The sequence below is a fragment of the Temnothorax nylanderi genome, unplaced genomic scaffold (genome assembly GCF_030848795.1).
Source record: "Temnothorax nylanderi isolate EJ_2023f unplaced genomic scaffold, tnyl_v1.0 TNYL_tig0013_pilon, whole genome shotgun sequence".
NCBI lineage: Eukaryota > Metazoa > Arthropoda > Insecta > Hymenoptera > Formicidae > Temnothorax > Temnothorax nylanderi.
In genome coordinates this window covers 1,510,921-1,523,248 of record NW_027249075.1, presented here as the reverse complement: position 1 = coordinate 1,523,248, position 12,328 = coordinate 1,510,921, and the positions used below count along the sequence as shown (strand labels likewise).

The following is a 12,328-nucleotide window of genomic DNA, read 5'->3' as shown; positions in this document are numbered from 1 at the left end:
ACGATGAAATTTCATGACTCTTCCACTATTAGAGATATTCTCCAACCTCCGTTTGTCTCGAGGAACTCTCACGATTAATTACGACAATTAACAGGAAAATGCCTATGCCGTATTCTTCCCCATTTTCCCTTTTTCTCTCTTTCGCTTCTTTGTTTTTCGCTTGTATCGCATGCCGCATGGTACATATGGTCGCATGCCGAGTTTGGCGCTCGAGGTAGCCCTCGCGGTCCCTGAAGAGGTGACTTCCGCGTGCCAGGTAAACTGAACAGTCTCTCGGCGTGCGGCCGGCGGCAGGACAAGTTGACGGCGAGGACCTTGTTACGCGATCATCAGCGGGCAATCTCTCGAGCTTGAAACTGACCGTTGCTATTTGGAGAAGTCATCGAGACGCGAGAGATCGCGACACGGAGAACTCTAGCGACCCATGTGTCCCGCGCTGTCCCGTATGAATTTCATTTGTGCGCGGTTATAAGACACGTCGCACGTGTTTCCATGTAAGCTGTGAGGTCGCGTGTTCCTCGCCGATTACATGGTGGTCATCGTTGAAATTCGCAGCGTGGTTCGCGCGGAGCGGTCATTATCGCAGGAATGCTCGGCGTGAGGCTGTTCGGAGCGCGCAGAACACCGAATGCCCGCGATCGTGTTTGGAGTTTCTCCGAGGCGATTATATTGCGAGTTAAGGGACTATCGGGTATTCATTACGCCTAATGATCTCTCCTAGGCGCGCGCGCGGCTCGGCTCGGCTCAGCTCAGCTCGGCTCGGCGCGAGTGCTTTTGGACACGAACGACGGTACGTGAGGCGGCGAGGAGAGAAGGCACTCTCGGAACAACGGGGTTCGATTACTCAAGGCCCCGACGTTCACACGAGGGTGCTCTCGAGCAACAGGTCAGCAACACGTACACGGCCTCTATTTATAAACCTACCTGAGCTAGAATTACGCGCTGCGCAGGATAAACCACCCGGACTCCTCGTGTTCTCCCGCGGTCCCCGACGGCGCGGCGCAACCCTCGCCCATATCAGGCCCGTTCGCGCGTTTACGGCGGTTCGCATTTTACCTGCTACTAATCTCAGACGTCAAAACGCGCGATTTCATGTTTTACCCGTCAGTCTATGGCGAATACAGGAAGGCGTTAAATCCGCTACTTGCCATAGATTTTTCCAATTTGGGACAAATCTTCGTGAGTTAAATTCATTTATCGCGTTATACGAGATGTTAATTTGATTTAATCGGAACGTGCAGGAAAAATAAAAGAATAGGGTAAAAAAAGTGCTCAAAGATGCTTGAGCTATCTTCGAAATAATCAAGACAAGAAAACCACGATAGTACGGTAGAAATCTCGTAATAAGAAATTAAATGTTGTGGAGACACGCTCTCTACTTTGTTACCGGTACGATGATCTCTGGTCTTTAGCGGGACATAGTGCATACACACATACACACACACTAAACAGTCGTAATTTTAGTTCCGTTAATACTCTTTGCGGTGCCATCAGAATATCCAGCTAAAAATAACTTTTGGGTATATAGGCTAAACGGTTTTTACGCAGTAAATTCGTTTATCCCATTTTTTTATGATAGCAGTCGTTCAACTGTGCTATGAGAAACTCGAGAGGACTCATTGTGATACAGGGTATAGGTACACGCCTATCATCCGCTGGTCGCGATTGAAACGTCCCCTCGATCGATCGATCGGTCGTTCCATCGATTGCTGGTTTGCTCGGCAGCACGTAATAACGCGCATTATCGCAAGATACGCCTCTTTATCGATATCGTAATATCTCATAGAAAGACGCATCTTCCTCGCCTACAACCTCGCGAGATACGCATCTTCCTCGTTTCTTTTTTTCTGCTTCCTCTCTTCATTCCCGCCAAATGCGCAGCTAATAAACGCATATACATTTGTACCGCTCGGAAAGATTCTATGATTACATTTTTCAAGGCATTTGCACCAATAAAGTAATTTATGCTAATTTTGAAACATAGCCAGCATTTTTAAATAAATAATATTCCTGATACTTTTATTTCTTACATCGCAAGCTAAATATATAATAATATTATTAGCTTTTTTTCATCAGCATTGTGATCATCGTAACCAGCTTGGTTTAACAGATGTCATCACAAATCATAAGATTAGTACAAGATCAAGACATTTCGCTTGATCGTAAAATTTCTACTAATAGAGCTGCTGATACTAGTAAAGTACGTTAAATATATGCAATCGAGCCACGAAGCTTCCAGACACGAACTCGATCTAAACATGCTCTCATTCAAATACCTCGGAATATTGCATTTTATATTTACTCATTTTATATTTACTCATTTTATATTTACTCACCAGCGTAAGATACGCCTCTCGGCACTACGCAATTAACTAGATATTAATACCACGCACATAACTCGACTGTAAGTTACTTCTTTACGTTCGTCTAGGCTCCGTACGCCTGCGTATATCTCCGACATATATCGGAGGAGAAAAAAATTAATGAAGGTGTAATCTCATCTTCCTCGTTCGTCCGTCATGCTCCTGAGTTTCTTAGTTGATACGAGACGTACTTACACGGTCCGTTCTTCGTTTTCCCCTTCAATCTGAAAAATTCACGCAAAGCTAAGCAACTTCCGTTTTACCTCCTATTTCGTTTTCCCTTTCCGCGATATTTCAACTCTTCTGCATTTCGGAGCTCCTCGTTTTCGTTTTGTCACGCTTAAAGATGACATTGAATTTATAAAGGATAATATCCTATCCTCTTCTTTTCAAAACTATTGACAAATGATTTTACGACGATGCTGCTTCCTTTTCCATGTTGATAGTCTTTTCCTGTTCGTCGCACCATTTACTCACGAACGGGCCCTTTGAGAGCAAACCTACGGAGCAAGCGGCAAGTTTCCAGCGAGAAATGCCACGCTCGTGTAAACACGAAGAAAGCCTCGGGAATGCAACGACTTCTTCACGGATAATCCATAAGTGGCTGTTTTGTCCGGCACGTAGCGCCCATTCTTGCGCTGCATTTTCGTTACACATACTCCTAAATATTGTTTCCGCGAAAATAGTTACGCAGCATTTAAAGTATTATCAGAGTCTATTAAATTCATCATTTTGTATGTAATGCCAATTAGAATTATATTAGATTACTTTTATAAAATAAGCGTATGTTATCGCGATGAAAAAATCAGAATTAAAATTAAAATTAAAGTTATTTTTAAAAAATTAAATAATAATTCGACTTTCTAATATACGACGTATAAATAATATATACAATAAAACGCGTTAAAGAATATGAATTATTAGTCTCGTACTTTCGTCTCGGCAAGGCAATTACGTCGATTAGGAGTACGTTAACCATGAATTACTACGTAAGAAGTCCACGCGAGATCGAGAGCTGATGTGCGTGGTAAATTATTACCGCGGAGAGTAATCGTTAATCGAAGATCGCGGCGAACAGAATGGTGTCGCCGTCACATTTATATTGGCAGGAAGATCGTCGCGAGTAATCATAAAGTTTAGGGCGCGTTCAATCGCACCAGTTCATATCAGGCCGCATAATAACAGGAAGACACGCTACGATCACGGTAATTAAAACACGGCACGTTATAATCTTCAGCCCATTAAAGCCCATCAATTACGCACACCCTTCCCCCAACAAGGCAGCATCTCGTGCTCGTCTGCAAGGCGCATAATTCAGGATGATACTCTCGTGATAATGGCCGATGGGCTGGACCAAGTTTGAGTTAATAGATTCTTGGAAAGGCGCGCGATTTAATGGACCAGTCGAAAATTCCAACGCGATGAATCTCGATTAGAATTTTTGTGCATCTTCGGATACCGTCCAGACACCTTAATCGCATCGCGCGTTGCGATCATTTTTTTGCACACCCTCGATCGTGGGCAAAATTTCAAAACGAGTATGCGTTACGGGATCGCATCGATGAATATGTAACGCGCCATCGTAATTACGGTAAGAACAATATCTTCGATCTGAGATTCCGAACAACAACGGTACCCACTTAATTATCGTAGGAACATAATCGTGGCCGTTTAATCAAACGTATATGTAATATCACCAACGGAGGAACCGGTACATCCTGCTAACAGTAACCCCCGGCGGAATGAAATACGATTAATCCCATGTATTCTATTTTACGCTCGTTGTATCGAATGCCGTCCCGATAGCGATAAACGAATGATATATCGTGCGGTAGATATCGATAAGGAATCTCTCCTAAAGCCCGACGAAGAAACAATGCTCCGGATCTAACTCTGACACCAAATGAAGGCGTGGTTGCTCAATGAACTGCGTTAATGTAACATACATTTTGAGCCTAAGGCACGAAAAAGCAAACTGGGGTACCCTTTCTCACTTCCATTCTTATTCCTCTCGAGAGAGAGAAAACTAACGTGTCCGAGGCGCTTCGCGAATAAAGGGAGCGCAATTCCGCGCGAGATGTTGCGTGCCCGCTATCTTTCCGTTCTGTTAATCGTTCGCCGATTTCCTTTCAGAGATGACGGGGATCATCCTCGAGCCTAATCGAACACCGCACGGATGTACTGGTTAATGCTTGATTATTCCCGCGCCGGCTGTCGATGCATCTCTCTTCCTTCCTCCGTTGTTCGGGTTTTCGCTAAGAGCCGGTTCGTCCGCTATCCACCGCCGCCACCGCCGCCGCCGCCGCCGCGATATTATTGGTTGCCGTAGCCTAGCTACAATCTCAAGGAGCGGCGGAAATCGCCCGTTATGAGGAGCACCGGTGATTAATTATTATGCAAACTAGCGGTACCGACATTCCCCGTCCTTTGGCGTAGCCAGGCAGGAGATGCCAACGCCGCCGCCGTCGCGGCTGCTCGGTATTCTAACGCATCACGGCGAACTGCTCTCGCGAGCGCGAGCTTTCATCGCCTTGGTAGCCCAACGCTACCATCAATCCATCGTTGATGTTAGGCCTCTCTGTGGTTAGGCATCATTTCGCACCTATCAAATGAGAAGCTCTGCCGCGAGGTTCGGCCAACGCGATCGCGAATCACTCCAAATAGCGTGCGGCGTGGCAAAATGATATGATAATTCTCTCGGGCAGAAAAAAAAACGTTAAATTTATGTAAATAGGGTTGTCGGTGGCACCGCTATCGATGGAATTCGCCATCGTCATTCTTCTAAATTAGGTGACGCGTACGGAGTATATAGGATCGAATATGTACTCCGGAAGAGAGAATTTATTTTCATAAGCGCTCTATCATTTTACGATGGCTTATAAATACATTATGTTGTACGTAAAATAAATTTTTTCTGGATGTTATTTTGATCGTAACATTATACAACTTTGTGGAATGATAAACTTGTACGATTGTTCGTACATCGAGTATGTGTACTATGTGTAGCCTTCGATGATTCCAGAATGTCGATTGGACGTTCCGAGGATGGTGGATTATCTTATAGCACTCTCGAGAGAGTATCTTAACGTCTTCTCGAATCTCAACCGAGTATAATGGGAGGACCCAGGCAGGAGAAGTACCGAGGAACATGAAGCGCGAATGACCGCGGGTAAGTAATCGCAAATATTTGCCGACACGCTCGCGCCGCAAGATCGAATGCGGAAATTGCCGGCCGCGTACGTAGATCCCTGATTTATGTGGCAAATAATTGCCAAATATAATGAGCCGACGTGACATAAACATGTCAGTTCCGTACAGTGTAATAATTATCAGCAGATGTCGATAACGTCGCGATGCGAAGCGTATACGGGCTTCATGGACCGCGTCCCATAATTCCTCGAGAAAACAGTAAAAGCGGCCCGCGAACCGGACGCGCCTATGGTTATTACCGTGATAATTTTCCGGACGAATAAATTCATGGGCTCCTGTCTTAGCTAATCCTATAGCTTATTTTGGCCTATCCGGTATATTCTTCGAGTACTTACAATTAATATTCTCGAGCACAGATCTGGAAATCTGGTTACATCTCGTATGAAACTTGGCGTCGTTGGTGCGGCAGGCTTTTAAAGTATATGCGAGCCTTTATCCTACTTATGCTACTTCCCTTAAACACAGCCTATCTCGGCATGCTGGTTACGTCCAGCAGAAGCGCAGAATTTCATGCAAATGCGCCGCGGTGCATTGCGTGTAGATAGGGGTTCTGAAGTAATTACAATAATAATGGCAGTCATAACAGCGTGTCTCCCTGCGCGACGAGCGGACGAACGAGCGGTGAACGAGTTGCCGCGCGTGGGAGCAGGAGTTCTTTTCTTCGCCCTCGATGTGCCTGTGTACACATCGGGGAAACTCTCCAAGTTGGTGTTCATCGCGGGCGCGCAAGGCGTTCATCGCCTGTTTGCCTTGCCGTTTACACGGAATCCCTGAAACACAGCCGAGTTTGCTTTGGGCGCGGCGCGACGCGACGCGGCAGCGCGCGGAGCGTCGTTGTATCGTATGAACCGGAAAAGCGGAGTCCTTTAACAAGTCGGGGTGCCACGCCACTTAGCGGGCGAATCGACGTTGGGCAAACACCAATGTGCCATGGGAAAGTCTTTCGGACTTTCAGCCGCACAGTGGAAGTGTATTCAGCGCCGGCAAACGTCTTCCTCTTCCTTCCTTTCGCCTTTCCGATTGCAGACGCAGGAGGATTTGATAAAGCGCGCCTGCTCAGCGAGACGTTTTACGAGAACGTTATAATTATAGATTTGTCAAATACTATTTCCACGGTAAATGATTCGGAAAAATCCCACGGAGGGTGACCTCGGCGTGCAGATTTCCACGTAATGCCGAGGTGAAGGAACTATAATGACGGGACAGCGCGAGGGCAGGAGGCGCGTTTGAAGAAACGGTGATTCTATTCTCTGCCAGGAGGAGACATGCGCATCTGTGCCTGCCTGGGCTTTACCGAAGTAACACGCTCGATGGCCTTAGCGAGTCACGATAGTGATTTCTTATACGAGGTTTCCAGATCGACCGACACGACGTCCCGACTAGGAAACCAGTACAAGGAAATGCAGGACGATCGCTGAACGATTCTTAACTTCTAGGAAGCGCTCACGAGTGTGTGCGAAAGTCTGGAGTACATGTCGCGACTTTTATTTATTTTCCTAAAATGTGAATCTCTGGTCACATAACGGGAGATTAAATTACTCTTCAGGATATTATTTTATATCATTTCTTTCTCTCGGTTCTCCTTTAAGAGATCAATCAAATTTATTTTACTGCGGTAAACGATAAACAAGGTTTTATAATGATATTATCTTACAAAGACAGCATAAGAACAAATAACTCGAGCAAAGCTCGCGAGAGCAAGCGAGCATTTTCTGCCGTTAAATAAAATCGAAAATAATTAAGAAAGCTTCACAAGAGACTCCTCGTGAATCAAGCTCTCGAGCGTATCAAAGATACAATCACGTATGCGGCCATTGCGGCCTCAGGTGTCGAAGGATCGATGAAGTAAAAGAGCGTGACGACCATGCTCGGCTCGTGCTCAAGGCGTACAACGGAACGTCATTGTGACCTATGCCCAGGTGCAGGGGATCACCTTCGCTTCTCTGTATAAATAAATAGTGCGCTAGAGAGGCTGCCAGTGCACCCTGGCTACACGCCAGTAAAGATCACCTTCTAGTCCAGGGGGACAAGGCGCACACGGGAAATAATATAACGATGGCGAACCGGATGCGCGAGGCCACGCGGACTACGAGGAGCAGCCACCCAGCGCCAGTTGCCAGTGGAGTTGTCTTACCGGGTGTAGACGCGAGATATGATCTCCGCCGACTTCTGGCCGGTTGCGGGCCTATAGCTCCGAGGCGGGCTCGCGGGACGACAAATCCTGTCGACGAGGCTCGTACGTTGTCAAGCCTCGGAACGACGATAATCGCCGCCGGGGACACCCACGAAACGGCACGTCGTTAAGTTGCGGTGCGAAGTAGCGCGGACGCTACGTGACGGACTGGTTTTATCCCGATTAGTCCTTGTCCCACTGACGCTACCGTCTTAGCTTAATAACTACTCAATATGCTAATAACGAAGAAGATTAAATCCATATCTCGTAAAAATGATCAGAAGTATGCTTGATATCTATCGTTGCTGGAGATATATCCTGGATGATTTAACGATCATTGTGGGATTCATATCCTTATGACGATTGTCGATCTCAGAAGACCGGACGGTCTAATGCTGCAACCTCGAGCAATCGCTAGGTACGTCCTCAATGATCCTCAATTATGACGAGGGATCATTGCTGTGATATGTACCTATGGTTACCTCGAGTGCGTGCCTGCAATTGAAAACGGACCGGTTACATTGATATTGTAGCAACGTTTGGATCAGCCCGATGCGGTTCGGCATCTCGGAGTCGTGCTTCGCGTCGCCCTCCACGCGAAACCCGGAAGAGCCTCTCTCGCGCGCGCGAATCTCTCTACCTCAATATCCCTCTGGAAACCCCACCGAGTGCCAGCCGGCGTTGCGCGCACCGCGACCGCCAGCTGGACGCGGTCTACCGGGGAAAGGCTAGAAAATGTAGCGAAACGAAGCGAAATAGAACAAAACAAGTGAAAGAGAAAGAATGAGCGAACAGGCCGAGCGACGCGGCGCGCGGCGTAGCGCGGCAGAGGACAAGGAAACGAAGGGAAGAGCAAACGAGAGAAGAAGGTGAGCTGCTATTCTTCATACGTTCGAGATAGAACGATCGAGGAGGAGCTGCAGTCTGTTACTATCTTATTACAAGGCTCCGTAAATGGTCTTCATCAAGGTAAGATCGTGTTCCACTAGGCCGGCATTTCCTCCCGTTGCTCCCTCCCCTTTCCTCCCTGCCCTTCTCTTTCCTTGCCCCCTTTTCCTCATCCTTTTTTTCTTCTTTCCTTTTTTTTTCCTCTCTGCTCTTCCTTCGTTGTCCGCCGCGCCGCGGCGGTGAAGGAGTCGGCGAAACCGTGGAGGCTCCACTCGCCAATGAGAGGCAGAATGAGAAGGTGAGATTCTTCGACGTTATTAATCTCGGAATGGCCGTCACGCGCAGCGACGGTCGTGGCTCCGTCGCGTATACCAGAATAGATAGATCGAGGGTACCAACGCCACGAGTTCCAGAGTTCGTTCTTCACGGTCGAGCGACTTTCGCCTGTATACTACACGCGGACGATTAACGATTGTGCTCGTTAAGCGACAGTTCCTCTTTCCACGGGAACGAGCAACCGCTCAAGAAAGTTAAAAGTGAGGGGTTGTCGCGAATCATCCCCTTCGTCAAGGACAAATGATACCAATAAGTTTCGAGCGGGAGAGCGTCGCAAGCAGTTTTCGTAAAATCATGAGAATGAGTCAACAGTGGCAATTAACAAAAAGAAGAAAATTACCCAAATTAGCAAATAATATTTTAAACGATCGGCTTTTCGACGAATTTAGAATCGCCCTTTCCTTGAAAAAAATATGTATGTTTGGCACATTTCTTTAATTAAACTACGAATGATATTCCTTTATCTATGTCTATGTCTCTAAAACTTAATTAAACAAATTTGATGATTTTCTCATTTTCAATCTATAAATGGCGAGTAGTTAGGGAAGAAAATAGAACGTGACTCGTTACATCATTTTCGATTAGCTCGCTCTCCGGGATATCTATCTCATTTGCCTCGCAAGAGATAATCGTGCGAATATTCTGACAACAATCGTAGGAAGTTGTAGGTAGGCGAGGACCACGAGCGTTTAGTAGTGACAGCGCTCTGCGGGGATTTTCCGTGCGTCACAGTCACGCTCTACTTTTTTCGGCGGTTAAATCTGTATGTTTCTTTTTTTCTATTTTTCGCGTTCCTTCAGGATATTCACGCGTATTGAACGTCGCGATAATATGATCGTGTCACATAGCGAATTAACCGGCTAATTACAAACCGCACGACGATAATCAAGAACAGAGTGAACAGTGAACAGCGAGAGCGCAGTGGCTGAACGCCTGGACGGATAATTTACCGTTACCATACAAGAAACCGATTACCAATGGAGATTAATTCTCGATATCAAGCAGACGTTAACCCACCTCTACCAAGTATAGTCGTGAGAGAGTAATCGTGCTCGATATGAGCAGACACACCAACGGCAACCTGCTAACAGGCCGCTGATACCTGCGACGATCCACATAGTTAACATAGTATATCGGCCCATATCTCACGGTTATATGGTATTCGTTAGTATGCTCGGTAGCAGTATACCTGCACTGTCTATCCACGCTGTCGTCCCACTCATAAATTATCGCTACTAGGTCGACGCGGATGTTACGAATTATTTGGCGGATAAGTCATCGGCGAGTCGCGTGCACTCGTATTCGCGACCTGTTCCTGTCCCTGTTTGCATGCTGATTCACGAGGAGAAAGGACAGGCCGCGAAAGAAGGAACGGAGGAGGCGCGTGTCGCGAAGAAGAGAGACGCAGACAGGTCACCGACCAGTTGCCGGTGACAATTCCGACGGTCGACCGACGCACAGGCCGACAGGTACTCTTATATTATTAGCGGAACTAGGCCAACGGTGCAGGTTCGCTAAAAGAAGAAAAAATAAAACCCACAACGCAAATTCGGTTTACCTTTATTTTCGTTTATGCCGAAATAAAAGTATTTCTCAAATATTTCGACCGCGTAACTGAGTTCGAATGTGCGTGACCTCCCAAGCGATATGACTTTTCACTTTTATATGACATTTATATGACATTTATCTCCACGTATCTTGTGTTTACTTTTTTAAAAAATAATATTTTAGTAGTACTACAATATAATTGTACTCTACACAATCCTTTAGCATATTAGTTAATCAATGCACACATACATATTATATCTATGTATAATATATATGTCTCTTTAAATTATATGTTTAAACAGATTTTCCAAATTATTATGTAAATTATCTTTTTTTAATAGCGTATAAATAGCGCATTGCAGAATAATTTTATGTAATATAACCATTACAAAAAATAGAAGCTTATAACTTTTTAGTATACAATAATTTTTCTCACATATTTTCTTCATACATTTTATTATAATACATTGTTGATTATAATTCGTATATTCCTTGGTCTAGCATTAATTACGTACTTACTTAACACTTTATCGTAATCACGAAAAAATCACGAAGCGTAAAAAATGATATTGGATGAACGGGGAAATCAAACCGCGCCTATATGCCGATTAGCGTCCTGAAAACCGTTCGTGAGATCGTGCATTATACGTGGGACGGGTTCCAAGGTGGCGTGGGGCGCGATTCGTGCGCGCATTGAAATTCTCTCCGATCTCGCCGAGACCGAGTAGCCGATTTTTATCGAGTACATGACTGGTTACCGGACAGGAGTCATAAACCGCATTCGATATCGAAGAACGGTCGAACACACGCGGAATAAAAAAGTACCCGACCGGACGCGCATTCGCGATATTTCGATCGGACGAGAGAGAAACCATTCGGACGTCAATGGGCGAAATAAAAAGGAAAAAAAAATACCGTTGATAAACGTCGAGAAGAATGGACAAGTGTTTCGCGTAATAATATTTAATGACGGCCGCGAGCGTACTAGAAGCAGTGTCGCGTCTGTGATACCGCGACAGCCGATAGAGCACGGCTCTCGTACGTGATGCTCAAAATTCTTGCGTGTCTGGAGCAGTGTCACACCTCGTTGTGCGGATAACAGAAACCCGATAATTTATCATCCATATTTTACGACTGAATGTCCAACTCGATTTATTGATCGAAGGTACACACACACACACACATATACCGGGTGCATTTTGCAATACCAAATTTCCAAATGGTATTTTCGCACGTTCCTATTTCGTCTCGTCTGCAGAGCTGCGGGTCAACGTCCCAGGACTTTGATCGATTTCCCAAAGTATCAACTAAATTCAGCAAAACCATCCGATTTCTACGGTATTGTCCTACGTGACCGAAGAATTGATGCGTGCGATTGAATCCGCGAGCTCATTTCACGCGCTATAGGAGCGAGCCTATAGATGTACTCGGTATTTTTATACACGTTGTTTGTAACGCGCTGTTCTTTTATAACTGGAGGCCGACGGCCGTCCAAGCGTCTCCCGTTGTTGTTATTTTTTTTTATCCGCAACACTGTTTATCGGGAAGATTATCGGCTCAACACGCTCATACGATCGATCGCTTTGAGAGTCACGTGAAGCGTCCGTCATTCAAAGTCCGACGACGGCGACGATCCGACACGCGCCTCGTCCTTTTGAAACTTATTGTAGCGTGTGCTCATGACGAATACATTGCTTCGGCACACACCGTTCGCCTTTCTCATTTTTACCGTTTCGTGAATATGCGATTCGAGCTTTCGGTCAAGTGAGAATCTAAAGCAGGCCTGACGTAGACACGTACGACATTTCGC

At 45.8% G+C, this 12,328-nt stretch overlaps 1 protein-coding gene and 1 long non-coding RNA gene across 2 annotated transcripts in view; one reads left to right on the top strand and one right to left on the bottom strand.

Annotated features, from left to right (window-relative positions):
- LOC139768023 (uncharacterized) overlaps positions 1-12,328 on the top strand; it is a 97,612-nt gene that overhangs the window by 28,289 nt on the left and 56,995 nt on the right. The window contains exon 3 of the long non-coding RNA XR_011717265.1: positions 5,386-5,532. This is a non-coding gene — a long non-coding RNA (uncharacterized lncRNA). The remainder of the gene's footprint in view (positions 1-5,385; positions 5,533-12,328) is intronic.
- The window catches only part of LOC139768022 (uncharacterized), a 41,062-nt gene that overhangs the window by 25,407 nt on the left and 3,327 nt on the right, over positions 1-12,328 (bottom strand). The window lies entirely within an intron of this gene.